A 14,823-nucleotide genomic window follows, 5' to 3' on the forward strand; every position below is an offset into this window, starting at 1 on the left:
CCCCCCCCGAGCAACATAAGTTACATTGACTTAAAGCTGTGTGTACGCTTCGCTGTGTCACCGTGAGACACTCTCCCAACAACATAGCTTCTGCCTCTCATTGTGGTGGAGTAATTTCGTTGATGGGAAAGTACTCTCCTGTCAACGTAATTCATCTTTACCAGATGTGCTACATCAGCACCGCTGCAGCACGGTAGTGAAGACAAGCCCTCAAACACTTGATGTAGTCAACTCCCTATAACCAGAGACACGAGCCATTTGCTATGGCAGATGAAAACCTTGACATATCTTCTTAATGTTTGAAGTTGAAGACGCAGCTATGGGGCAGCTCAGAGTAGGGGAGCAGGGCACCATGTGACACTGGAGATGCCTGAGCTAAGCAACAAACTCTTGACTTTAGTTCCTGTTGCATATAGTCTGTTTCCTGGTTACAGCCAAATACAGTTGCCTGCTACATTACAGCTGTGTAGTGGGGTGGGGCAAAGCCTAATTATTGAGCACCTACTGAGCACGGTGCAACCTCCAAGTTGGTGGGAGATGTGGGTGCTCAGCAGGTGCACAGCACCCCTCAGGAGTTGCTTCGGAGTGCTGTTCTGTAGCTGGCAATGAGATTTTTGCTGTAGTGTCCCATTATGCACATAACTGCTTTTTCCTCTTTTCATATGCAAAGCGTGTGCAGTCCTCGGGCTCCTGGAAAGTTTCCAGAGTGGTCTGTAGTGTTTCAGAGTCTAGTGGTCCTACTGTAACCTGTGTTCATGGATCCATAGATTTTAAGGCCAGAAGGGACCGTTCTGATCATTGTGTTGGGCTCTTCCTGCTTGCAGCTGAAGGAGCACCCAGAGAAGGGGGTGTATGTGAAAGGACTCTCCCTGCACACCGTGCACAGCGTGGCCCAGTGCGAGCGCATCATGGAGACGGGTTGGAGAAACCGAGCAGTGGGCTACACCCTGATGAACAAGGATTCTTCCCGCTCCCACTCCATCTTCACCATCAACATGGAGATCTATGCTGTAGGTAGGTGCCAGATTCCTGGGTCAGGCCTTTGGGAGACTGAGCATAGAACCAGCCTGTGCAATCTGGTGGATAATCCCAGAATAAAAACTGGTGCTTGAATACAGCTGAGCAAATCGTTGATTTTTCTGTTCTATTGCTGAACCACAGTATCTGTGGGGAAAAAATCGGTTTGTTTCTAAATGAAACTGAATGGTTTTTTTGAGTTTTTTTCACCAAAACAAAAACTGAAAACATTCCATGTGGGTCCAAATTAAATGTTTTGAATGTCTGTTCAAATGGACATTTTCAAAATGTTTTGTTTTGATTTTTTCTAAGGTATTTTGACCTTTTCAAAAATGTTGTTGTCTGGTTTTTTTGGCCAAAACAATTTGTTAAATTTGACCAACATTTGCAAACGGTTTCAGAGCCCTTGAAAAATGCATTTTTCAGTGACTGTACTATTTGCTGAAAATTTTCCCAGTTCTAGTCTTGAATGATTTTAGGTCTAGAATGAGAGCTGTGCCTTGGCACCAACATTCACTACAATGCAAAGTGACTGAGTATTTTTTAAATGTCTTTTCCCTTGCTCACCTGTGGAGGGAGGGGGACAAGTGTCCTACACATTGTTTGGGAGCATATTTCCCTCTGTTTTTCTTCTAAAATCCTTATTTGATGCTGTTGAGAGCTGCTGGACTGACAGCCCCGGTGCCTGAAGGCCACACTTGCACTTGGAATTCATAGATTTTAAAGCTGGAAGGGGCCATTATTCTCATAGAATCAGAATCATAGAAATGTAGAGTTGGACAGGACCTGGAGAGGTCATCAAGTCCAGCCCCCTGTCCTGAGGCAAGACCAAAAAAACCTAGACTGTCCCTGACAGGTGTTTGTCCAACCTGTTCTTAAAAAGCTCCCATGATGGGGATTCCACAATCTGCCTTGGAAGCCTGCTCCAGTACTTAACTATCCTTATAGTTAGAAAGTTTTTCCTAATATCTAATCTAATCTCCTTTGCTGCAGATTAATCTAATTATTTCTTGTCCTGCCTTCACTGGACATGGAGAAGGAGAGGTTACTTACCTTTCTGTAACTTGAGTTCTTCGAGATGTTTTGTCCTTATGAGTGCTCCACTGCAGTACGCATGCACACCTCTAACTAGTCTGACCTCCTGCTTAACACTGGCCAGAGAACTTCACCCAGTTCTTCCTGCACTGAACCTACGAACTTTTGATTGAACTACAGCATATCTTTTAGACAGATACCTAATCTCAGTTAAAAGATCCCAGGGAAAGAGAATCCCTAGGTAGTCTAATCCAGTGGCGAATTACTTTCACTGTCCAAAAAAGGTGCATTTTATTTCCGGTTTGGATTTTCCTGACTTCGGCTTCTAGCCACTGGACTTTCTTTACTCAATAAAGTATGGCTAGAAACAGGGCAAGTTGCCCCTAGATATCACCATGCCAGTGTGTCTCAACCTGACACACCTGAAGGGCCACCTTTAGGAGTGAGAGAGGAGTTCAGTCTCCCATGCTCCATTCAGTCCTTGGCCTCTGCTGAGTGCTAATAGTCTGGTTTTATTTCCTTCATCTGTTCTCCATTCATGGGAAATTTGCACAATGTCTTCCAACTGTAATTGCAGATGCTGCTGATAGTCCCTCATTTCCATGTATAGAGAATTTACTCACCAAACATTTACTGAAAATGGGGGAATGAGGAGTGACCCTCAGAATAACCCAATTAGCTATCACGTGGGTGTTAACCGTGCCTTGATTTGCTGAACCAGATCCTGCTTCACCAACTTCTATAATATGGGACCCTCAAATCCTGACATTAGCCTAAGAATCAAAAGTAAATGCTTACTCTCCTCTCGTGTTCCAGATAGGGCTGGGGTTGCAGTCTAAGTTGGAATTATTTGTCTTGTTTAGAGGCTTTCAAAAAGTGGTACCTCTGTTTTTGCAGCCCAAACTAACAGGGTGAGAATGGCTTGTCATTTAATTAACTTATTAGGGAAGCCCCCTGCATTCCATGGCAAGCTGGGCCTAAATTCTGTTTCAGTGTCTCTGGATTTTGCAGTGCTGTAGTGCAGCAGACTGGAAATTCTGCATCCGTTTCATTTACATTTGAGATTGGATGTTTTTACTGGCTTTAACACGACAGTCATAATCCAAACAGTATAGTGGCCTCTGCTATTTATTTTGAAATTAAATTACATTTGTTTTACACTTTGCTCATGTTTTCAGTTTTTATGCCTCAAGATTTGTTATTGGCGATCCAGAGCAGCATAGTAGAAGATGGAGGAGAGAGGAGGGTGAAATATGATATTTTGGCAGCTGTATATTGGACAGTCTGAGTTTGGGGCAATTGGGGAGGTGTAGGAGCAAATTTGGGATTGTGGAATAAGCACATTAGCTGGATGTTTCTACTTAAATGACCGTCAGTCAAATAGTTAACAAAGTTGATATTTAAACTGTCATCTTTAGGTTTCAGATTGGACCCCCATTAAGATGAATGGGGAAGATCAAACTGTCTGCAGTCTTGGGAAGAAACACAGCATCACTTACTTATAGTTCATATTTTTAAGATTCCCTTCACAACCATGAGATCTACAAAGACTTTTTAATGCACGTTTAGATTCCAGAGTGAAAATATGCAGCAAATAGTAGATTCTGTGGCTGCAGATTTATGAAATACACAGGTCCCTTCCCATTAGTCCAGTGTTTCTCAAACTGGGGTCGCCGCTTGTGTAGGAAAAGCCCCTGGAGGGCCGGGCCAGTTTGTTTACCTGTCCTGTCAGCAGGTCCGGCCAATTGCGGCTCCCACTGGCCACGGTTTGCCACTGCAGGCCAATGGGAGCTGCTGGAAGCGGCGCAGGCCGAGGGACTTACTGGCTTTCTGGTTTTCTTCACAGCCTTAATGGCTAGAGACTAATTTTTTGAAATGAAAGTTTAGATTTTGCAGATATTGATGGGGCCATCACAGTAGTGCTGACCCTGTCGAACCCTTGATGCACTCCATTGTCAGCCTCATGCTGTTCTAGTGGCTTGTGGCCAGTTTTACTCTTAAACCTGGGTTTGTGATGGCTGGGAATAGCAGGGAAAGGGATGTTTGAAATGAAGGATGATCCAGCACTTAGGTGGTAACCTGGCACATGGGAGACCTGGATTCAATTGTCTGCTCCGTCACAGACTTCTTATGTGGCCTTGGACAGGTCATTTAGTCTCTCTGGACCACAGTTCCCCATCTGTACAGTGGGATACTAACCCTGCTCAGCTTCATGGTGGTGAGAATGAATCCATGAAAAATCATGAGGTGCTGAGATACTGTGATAATAGGGGCTACATTATCTACCATAGGTAGAGTTTGCAAAGTCTGACTTCCTAGCCTACTTTTTATTCACTGGAGAATCACCCTCCTTTTGTTTTATTTTCCTTAGTTCATTGAATGATTATTTGCTACTTATCTAGCACCTCAGATGCTGACTGGCAGAATGGGGCTTAGGGAGGGACTAAGACAGTTGTTTTCCACCTAGTGAGTTACTTGAAAAAGAGACAAATGTGTACCTTTAAAAACACCTTCCTTCTGGCTCAGAGTGCTCTGTATGCTCCCGAGAGTGGGGTAATTTATGGAGGTGCTGAGAGTCAAATGGTTCAATACACCCCGAATGAATCCGAGCACATTGGAGTTCTGGGGTGAAATTCTGGCCCACTGAAGTCTTTGGGGCCAGGTTTTCACCCTGCACCTTTATCCTTCAGTCCCTAGTTAGCAGGGGTGGGCAGCATTCCCGTGCCCTGGATGGGGAAGGAGTGGCTCACATTGGAGAGAAATCCCCCTGGCCAGACTGGCAGCAAAGCTGATAGGTTCTGCAGGGAACTGCTTGCAGCTTTTCTCAGTCATGAGGATAGTCCTAGAGTTTAAGGCCAGAAAAGATCACCAGATCATCTACTCTGACCTGTATATCACAGGCCCTCAACACCACTTGGCACCAGCACACTAAACCCATCATCTGAAATTACACCAAATTATTACAGCCCACAGGAGACTAGCCTGTTCTATGCCACAGGTGTAGATTACACGGGACTGAGCTGCACCAGTGCCTGAGGCCCCACAATGGCAGGATAATGATTAAGTGAGAGAGACCCACTCAGCTCAGGGGCTTCTTAATTAACAGAGACTTGCCCAGTGCCCAGTGTTCAGACTTTCTGGGCAATTTGCAACTTGTGCAGTTTCAGCTTCTTTTGATCTTCACTCTACTTATTTTTGCCGACTTTTCTGTCCCTATTTCCCTTACCCAAAATAAGCAAACAGAAAATAACAAACTGATAACCACTTTGTTCTCCAGCCAGCACATTTAAAACTCACTTAAAATCACTACCAGCATTTCAAATCAATCAGCTGTGCACAGATCCTGCTTGATTTCGCCACCATGACAGGTTCGGTCACAGAGACTCCCCCTGAGACCCCACCTGATGTGCTGAGACTTCCTCTGAACCCGTTTTCCCTGCCAGCTTGGGACTTCAGTACGCTGTCTTGTTGAGCCAGACACACTAGCCTCCTGCAAACACAGACCCAGGTCTGAACCAAGTCCTCCAAATAGCTGCAGACTTAACTGAAAACAGCTTAAGACGTGCTTCTGTCTCTAGCACCCATACATCGAGCTCCCATTGGGATCCTAAATCCATTTTACTCTGTATAAAGCTTATACAGGGTAAATTCATAAATTGTCCACCCTCTATTACACTGATAGAGAGATATGCTCAGCTGTTTGCTCCCCCAGGAATTACTTACTTACTCTGGGTTAATTTATAAGCAAAAGTGATTCTTTTAAATAGAAAAAGTAGGATTTAAGTGGTTCCAAGTAATAACAGACAGAACAAAGTAAGTTACCAAACAAAATAAAACAAAAACACGCAAGTCTAAGCCTAAGACATTAAGAAACTGCTTACAGATAAATCTCACACTCAGAGATGTTCCAATAAGCTTCTTTCACAGACTAGACTCCTGTCTAGTCTGGGCCCAATCCTTTCCCCTGGTACAGTTCTTGTTCCAGCTTAGGTGGTAGCTAAGGAATTTCTCATGACTGCAGCCCCTTTGTTCTGTTCCACCCCCCTTATATAGCTTTGGCACAAGGCAGGAATCTTTTGTCTCTTTGGGTCCCCAGCCATCCTTCTAAATGGAAAAGCATCAGGTTTAAGATGGATTCCGGTACCAGGTGACATGGTCACATGTCTTGGGAGACCCCAAGCCTTCATTGTTCCTGGCCTGACTCACAGGAAGGCTTGCAAGTAAGCAGAGCTATTTACAACCAATTGTTCTAGTTGATGGGAGCCATCAGATTCCAAACCACCATTAATGGCCCACACTTTGCATACTTACAATAGGACCTCAGAGTTATGTTTCATATTTCTAGTTTCAGATACAAGAATGATACATTTATACAAACTGGATGACCACACTCAGTAGATTATAAGCTTTGTAATGATACTTACAAGAGACCTTTTACATGAAGCATATTCCAGCTACATTATATTCACACTCATTAGCATATTTTCATAAAATCATATGGAGTGCAACATCACAGTCACCTCAGAGTCCTGGCCCACCCTGTCCACTATCCCACCTCTAGCTATGGACATTGCTGCTGAAGCTTTAGAGGAAGGTGATCCCTCCCCTCCAAAAAAAAAAAAAATACAGAATACATGGGCGTGGGGGGAGGAATTCCTTCCTGAGCCCATTACACTTAGCATTATTGTGGGGTGAAAGGTAGGAAGGAAATGTTACAGAGGGGAGGGTCACTTCCTGGTCCCTGGTAAACAAGGTGTTAACTTCAGCTTAGCTCTTGGCTTCCTCATGCAGTGGTACTCAGGGGGAGAGCTGTAAATTAGTTGCTTAGGAGGCAAAGGGGGCAGAATCCTTTTAGGAAGGTCAGGCTCCGCACCCAGGCTCAAGGGACTGGGCTGAATCCCAATCTGGGGAGTTTTCTTGTTTTCTGCTTATACTTTCCATTGTCCGTTGAGGAGGAGCAGACTTTGACAGTGCACGTCTCTCCTCCTGCTGAGTCATTTCACCAGCTTCTAAGCAGTGAAACTTGAACCTTGGAGAGTGTTTGCAGCCCCCCTTGGGATGCCAGGAACCCACATGGTGACGTCTTGATAGTGCTTGTTTCCCTGGTGAGGGGCACTTCCTGTGTCTGTGCACACCACAGGCAGCCCTATGAGCATCACCATACACTGAGGCAGCTTTGATTCAGGCCTAGAGAGAAGCTGTAGGCTGGAAATTGAACTAAACATTGCTTCCAGGCTTCTTGGTTCCCCCAAGCCTTTTCCGGTAGTCCACTTGAGCGGATCCTCCTCTCTGGCCATTCACATCCTCTGCTGCTTGTACTGCCCATGTGTTTCTTCCAGCCATGCTGAATTCCTACCCCATTGACTCTTGACTCTCATTTCCATTCTCCCTTATCTCCACCCCTTTAACTTCTCTCTCCCTGCCTGGCATTGATCATTTAACTCCATGAAACATCCTGGGGGACATAGTTTGTATGAAAGAACCTGTACAAGGTAAGAGTCCCAATCCTGCACGGTGCTGAGTGTCTTCTGCAAAATTCTGTGTATCCTCATCTTCCATTAAAGCCTATGGGAGGTGAGAGTGCTCACGGGATCAGAATCTAAAGCGGTTCAAGAAGTTTTGCTGTGTATTCTGGGAACCAAGGCCCTGATTCAGCAAAATAGGTAAGCACATGATTTCAATGGGACTCAAGCCTGTGTTAGAAGTTATGCATGAGTATATGTGCTCTTCTGAATCGGGGCCTATGTGCATACGAAGTCTAGGGCCCAAATTGATATGTAATGCCTAAGGGCAAAAGGCCTGGTCCTTGTCTGGTGAAGTTGCTTCTTCTTAAAAGAACCCAATCCCACATTGTTTTCTTGCAGATGAGAGAGGGCAGGATCACCTGAGGGCTGCAAAACTCAACCTGGTGGATCTGGCTGGAAGCGAGAGGCAGTCCAAAACCGGAGCCACAGGGGAGCGTCTCAAAGAAGCCACCAAAATTAATCTCTCTCTCTCTCAGCTCTGGGCAATGTCATCTCAGCCCTGGTAGATGGCAGGTGCAAACACATCCCCTATCGAGACTCAAAGCTGACCCGGTTGCTGCAGGACTCCCTTGGAGGAAACACCAAGACCCTCATGGTGGCCTGCCTGTCTCCTGCTGATAACAACTACGACGAGAGCCTCAGCACTTTGCGCTACGCCAACCGGGCAAAGAACATCAAGAACAAGCCCCGTATCAATGAGGATCCCAAAGATGCTCTGCTGAGGGAGTATCAGGAGGAGATCAGGAAGCTGAAGGCCATTTTGGCTGAACAGATGAACACAAATAACTTGTCAGGTATGATGCCCTTGAACTGCTCCAGAGTTGCTTTATCATTGGCCAGAAAATTACACCTTAAATATACAGAGTGCACATTGGCATTTCTCCCCGACCTCCCTTCTGCCTATTGGGGAAGGCTCTCTTCAGCCCAGCACCAGCAGCTTTGGCCTTTGAGTTGGGTGGGAGGGGGAGGGGTAGGATGGGAGCAGTCTGTTTTCAGATGGGGGGAGACTTTAGGGAGGGGAGCAGCCTCTAGGACCCATCCTCCATACTCCTGGATAGGAGCAGCCTTTCATGTAGGGGCTAAGACTCTATGGCCTTTCTTCCTTCCCCTGCCCCAGCCAGCACCAACCTTCAAGAGAGCAGGCAATGTCCATGCCCGCTTTGCCGCCCTACTGTTGATCCTCCCCTCCTGGGCCTGAGGTTATGTTAGGTGGCCACATTAAGTGGTACTCCTGCCTTTTCTCTCTGAGGATAAGTAAGGGAAGGGAGCTGCATAGGGGCTATGAAGCTTGAGAAGCACAAGTTCACAAGATCACTGCTCCATTTAACCAGACATCTTGCCTGCATCCTGTAGCTTTAGGCTTGGGTGAAGAGGCAGCATTCTCCAGCCGTTAGAGCAGAGGACTAGGCATCAAGACTCTTAGGTTCTGTTCTCAGCTCTGTCTGACCTAGGGCAAGTTGCATAACATTTGTGTGCCTCAATATCCTCATCTGTAAAATGGGGGTGAGAATGATCCCCCGCCCTGAGTGAATAGCTAGATGAAAACCAGGGACAGGAAGACTCCAATTAGCACTGTATTCCAAGCATCTCTCACTCTTGCATTTACTGCCATAACCCTTTCACATCACTGCAGACCTGTACTGCTCTCAGAAATGTGATCCAGTGTCCAGGGAACAATGTCTTTCTGTGTTGAAGGGTTTAGAGTGTCCTACGCGGTAAACTACTTCCCACTGCCAGTCTGGCCACAGGCAAAGATCATACCATTGTAGCCCTCAGTTACATCCTGGAAAATAATAGTAATAATATCTAGACTAGACTAGAATTATCTTCAGCTTTTTACATACCTGGAACCAAGCTGTTTAAAACTCTGTCCTTCCACACAGCAGTGACTTTCTCTCAGGTGCAGCCCCAGCACAGAGCATTCTCTATCAGTGTGGACTGTATCCTATTAGCACAATTTAAAGGAATGTCTAGGCCAGAGGTCTCAAACATGCAGCCCGTGGGCCGCATGCGGCCCCAAGGTTATTTTCTGCAGCCCGCGAGGTCCTCGCAGCCCCCCCCCGGCCCCCTCGGTGTTTCGCTAGAGCGGCTCCCGCCCGACGTGCACGGGGGGGCGGGTTCGGCCCCCTGCCGGCCGGCCCGGCCCCCACGCCGCTCCGGGAAGCGGAAGGAATGTGGGGGAAGAGAGGTGCGGGGGGGGGGTTGATGTTGCTTCAGGCACCGCCCCCAGCAGCCCCCATTGGCTGCAGTTCCCCATTCCTGGCCCTTGCTCCCGCACATTCCAGCCGCTTCCCGGAGCGGAGCAGCATGGGGGCAGGGCAGGCAGGCAAGGAGCCTGCCCTGCCCCCCTGGTGCGTGCCGGGCCAGAGCCCACTCCCCGAGCCCCTCCTGCAGTCGAACCCCCTGCCCTGAGCCCCTTGCCACACCCTGAGCCCCTTGCCACACCCCTCCTGCACCCCAACCCACTGCCCTGAGCCTCCTGCTGCACCGTGCACCCGACCCACTGCCCTGAGCCCCCTGCCGCACCCCTCCTGCACCTCGATCCCCTGCCCTGATCCCCTGCCACACCCCTCCTGCACCCTAACCCACTGTCCTGAGCCCCCTGCCGCACCCCTCCTGCACCCCGATCCCCTGCCCTGAGCCCCTGCCACACCCCACACCCCTCCTGCACTCCCTGGGGGCAGGGAGGGGGCGGAGTTGGAGTGGGATTTCGGAGAAGGGGTTGGAATGGAGCCAGGGAAGGGGTGGGAAGAGGTGAGGCAGAGGCGGGGCCTCATGGAAGGGGTGGAGTGGGGGCGGGGCCGAGGACAGCAGTGGGGGAGGTGTCAGTAATGCAGCCCTCGGGCCAATGTACTAATCCTCATGTGGCCCTCGTGGTCATTTGAGTTTGAGACCCCTGGTCTAGGCTGACACATTCCCTATCATCTGTTAGCCTCTTTCTGTTGGTTAGTTGCCAAATGATCTGTGGACAGTCCTCTGTTGTATGTGTGAGTAATCTTTCTCCTTTCCTTAGGTCTGTTACCTGCTGAGACTGCTCAGCTGGAAGTGAAGCCAGCTCTCCTACCTGAACCCCAGCCAGATGTCGAGGCAGAGAAGCAGCTGATCAGAGAAGTAAGCCAGGGAGCGTGACCCCCAAGTTACTTCCTGCTGGGGGTTGTCCACCTTTACAATCCTCAGCACAACTGTAGTGCAAGGGGGTACTGTGTGACCTTCTTGGTACACCTCTCCCCACGCACCTCAATCTTTGGTCTTGTACCATAGACAAAACCTGTGTTGTTGGAGACCATGTTACAATACCACCGTTTCCCAACATTGTTTCATATTGCTTTGGAGATGGGATGGAACTGGGTTCCCAGCTTGGGTCAATTTGCATTGTAGAAGTGCCTTAGCTTTCAGCACTCCCTGCTATTCTAGTGTGGAATCTCCTGTCAGCAAGGGGTTCAGTGAATCTGATCTGACCAACTATTGAGCCAAATCCTGAGCCTCCTACTTGCTTCTTAGTTAGACTAAACTCCCAGTGACGTCAGTGCTGCTGGTTGCTTAGGTGATCATTAATGAGATATAGAACCTTTCGGTTCTTCTTTGAGTGCTTGCTCATATCGATTCCAGTTAGGTGTGCGCGCGCCGCGTGCACGTTCGTCGGAAGATTTTTACCCTAGCAACACTCGGTGGGTCAGCTGGGCACCCCCTGGAGTGGCGCCGCTATGGCACTGGATACATACCCCTGCCGACCCATCCGTCCCTCAGTTCCTTCTTACCGCCCGTTTCGGTCGTTGGAACAGTGGAGCGCGGCTTAGCTGACCTCCACTTCCCTAGCTACTCGTAGTTCTCTTGTTCCTTGTTGTGTATATAGTTAAAAACTTTTTATATAATTCACTTTAGTTTATTACTTTATAGTATATTTAGTATAATATTAGTTAAGAGGGGTTTGGGGAATAGCCCCTTCCCCGCATCCGGTGTCGGGGCCCATGCCCGGTTCACCAGGTTTCAAACCGTGCTTGGCCTGCCGCAGGTCCATGCCGACAGGAGACCCACACGACTCCTGTCTGAAGTGCCTTGGGGAGTCGCACCTGATAGCTAAGTGCCACATTTGCAAGGCTTTTAAGCCAAGAACAAAAAAGGAGCGGGACATTAGGCTAAAGCAGCTCCTCATGGAGGCGGCTCTCACGCCTCAGCCTTCAGCACCGAGCGCTGGTCACTCTTCGAACAGAAGCACCTCCTTGGCACCGGACCGTGCCGGTACGGCCAAGGCTCCTCAGCACCACCCATCGCTGGCACCAAGGCCGGCTCGACGCCACTCCCTCTCCCCGAGGTTGAGAAAGTCTAAGACTCCTGCTGCTTCCGTGCCACCTGCACCGCAGCCAGAGAGCTCATCCAAGTCGGACCGCCCGGCGCCGACACCCGCCACGGCACCGACGACGTCTGCACCGTCGATTCCGGTCCCACAAGGGCCATCGAGTCTGGTGCCTGTCAGCTCCCCGGCTAGACCTGTGGTAGAGCTTAATATCCCGTCCACGCCGGAGACGTTCTCAACGGCGAGGGATCTGATTTTGATGACAGAGTCGATGCTGCCTCCGCCCCCGGCACCGCCGGTGCGGGCAATACAGTCTATAGGCAAGCCAGCCTTGATTCGGCCACCCTCTGTTGGCACAGCAGACCGGCACCGTTCTAGATCATGGTCCCGCAGACGTTCCAGGTCCCGACGGCGCTTCCGCTCCCGTCGCCGCTCACAGTCCCGGCACCGTTCTCCTCTGCGGTACCAGTCGCACTCGCGGCTCCAGTCGGCATCCCGGTCGCCGGCCCGATATTCTCGGCACGCTCCAGGCACCGTGACTCCCGTAGCCGCTCCAGACACCGAGCCTCGAGATCGTGGTCGACATCCCGGCACCGTTCCGGTCGCAGGTCCCGATCTCATTCCCGGTACCGGTATGCCTCCCGGTACCGGTATCTGGTGCCAAGTAGAGCTGGGCCAGCTAGAGACATGGACTCTGCTCAGGGCCTCTCCGCTCCTCCATGGCCTTCCAGGCACACTTCAGAGTCATCCCGCGCGGACAGCTATTATGCGCAGGACCGTGAGTCTGATGTGCCCACCGGGGTCTTCCAAGAGGCACAGGCCCAGGACCTAGGCCCACACCTATGGTCCTTCTGGACGCCTTGGGCGTACCACCAGGCCCAAGGGGCACCAGTAGTCCCGTCCCGCTCGGCACCATCAGAGCACCGGGTGCCAGAGGCGACAATCAGCCGTCCGCCTCCCGCTGGTACGGAGGAAGCTCCAGTCCACCCACCAGACTCCCCAGTCCCACTGGAGCAGGAGGTTGCTCAGGAGCAAGAGGCCATGCAGGACCCTCTCATCCCAGGTGTCTCCTCTTCCTCTTCTCCAGATGAGGCGGTGGCAGGGTCATCTTCCTCGGGCCCTCCTCCAATCGACCTGAGGGCCCACCAGAACCTCCTCAGGAGGGTAGCACTCAACATGAACCTCCAGGTAGAGGAGGTCCCAGAGGTTGAGGACCCGGTGGTGAGCATTCTGTCGGCTGATGCTCCCACCAGAGTGGCCCTACCGTTTATTCGTACCATCCAAGCCAATGCAGACAATATATGGCAATCGCCGGCCTCCATCCCACCTACGGCCAGGGGAGTCGAGCGTAAATATATGGTGCCCTCTAGGGGGTACGAGTATTTATATGTCCATCCTCCTCCATGCTCACTGGTCGTTCAATCAGTTAATGAGAGGGAACGCCATGGCCAGCAGGCGGCAGCCCCAAAATTGAAGGAGGCTAGGCGAATGGACCTGCTCGGCCGTAAGGTGTACTCAGTGGGCGCCTTACAGCTCTGGGTGGCGAATCAACAAGCCCTCCTCAGCCGCTATAATTACAACACATGGGCGGAGGTGGGGAGATTTATGGAACTACTCCCTCAGGATTCCCGCCAGGAGTTCGCGGCCTTCTTGGAGGAAGGAAAAAAGGTGCCAGAACTTCCCTCCAAGCCTTGCTCGATGCAGCCGACTCAGCAGCCAGGACTCTGGCCTCAGGTGTTGCCATGAGGCGTATCTCATGGCTTCACGTTTCCAACCTCCCACCCGAGTTGCAGTACACCATCCAGGACTTGCCGTTCGATGGTAAAGGCCTCTTCTCGGAGAAGACTGACCCTAGGCTGCAAAGCCTGAAAGACAATAGGGTCATAATACGTTCGCTAGGCATGCACACGCCAGTGACCCAATGCAGACCCTTCCGCCCCCAACCTCCCCGTTCATATTTTGTGCCTAGAAACAGGCAGGACTTTGACAGGCGGCACGGCCGAGGTGGGCGTAGACGCCAATCAGGACCCCAAAGGGGCCAAAATCAAGGTCCCTCGAAACCACCAGCGGGACCAAAATCTAACTTTTGAAGGTGCGCCCAAGGACGGCGTACCAAGTACAGGCCAGGATCCTTCTCCTCCCTTCTCCAACCATCTCTCCTACTTCCTCCCGGCGTGGTCCCAGTTAACCTCGGACCTCTGGGTCCTACGCACGGTGGAATATGGATACCACCTCCAATTTGTTTCAGCCCCACCCTCCCACCCCGTCCCTCTTCAGGGACCCCTCTCACGAGCAATTCCTCTTGCAAGAGGTGCGGTCGCTCCTCGCCATGGGAGCTATAGAGGAGGTGCCAAAGAATGAAAAGGGCAAGGGGTTTTACTCCCGTTATTTCCTGATCCCCAAGTCAAAGGGTGGTCTCAGACCCATCCTAGACCTGCGAGGACTCAAGCAGTTTATGGTAAAGTTGAAGTTCCGTATGGTATCCCTGGGGACCATTATCCCGTCCTTGGATCCTGGAGATTGGTATGCCACCCTCGATATGAAGGACGCATATTTTCATATCATCATTTTTCCTCCGCACAGGAGGTACCTCCGCTTCATAGCCGACCATCAGCACTTCCAGTTCACAGTTCTGCCCTTCGGCCTTTCCACAGCCCCAAGGGTATTCACGAAGTGCATGGCCGTGGTCGCCGCATATCTCCGCCGACGTCGGATACACGTGTTTCCGTATCTGAACGATTGGCTCCTCTGGGGGACCTCCGAGACACAAGTCGGCCAGCATGTGGGCATCGTCAGGGACCTATTCACTCGTCTAGGCCTGGTGATCAATATAGAGAAGTCCTCTCTGGTTCCCACACAGAGGTTAGACTTCATAGGAGCAACCCTAGACTCCAATCTCGCCAGGGCCTGCTTACCACAGCCGCGGTTTCAAGCAATGGCAACAATCATCCG

The 14,823-nt window shown here is 50.3% G+C and overlaps 1 pseudogene; it reads left to right on the forward strand.

The window, feature by feature from the left end:
- Window positions 1-319: 319 nt before the first annotated feature.
- LOC123358858 overlaps window positions 320-14,823 on the forward strand; it is a 35,390-nt pseudogene continuing 20,886 nt past the window's right edge.

This window comes from Mauremys mutica, unplaced genomic scaffold (assembly GCF_020497125.1).
Source record: "Mauremys mutica isolate MM-2020 ecotype Southern unplaced genomic scaffold, ASM2049712v1 Super-Scaffold_100098, whole genome shotgun sequence".
Classification (NCBI taxonomy): Eukaryota; Metazoa; Chordata; order Testudines; family Geoemydidae; genus Mauremys; species Mauremys mutica.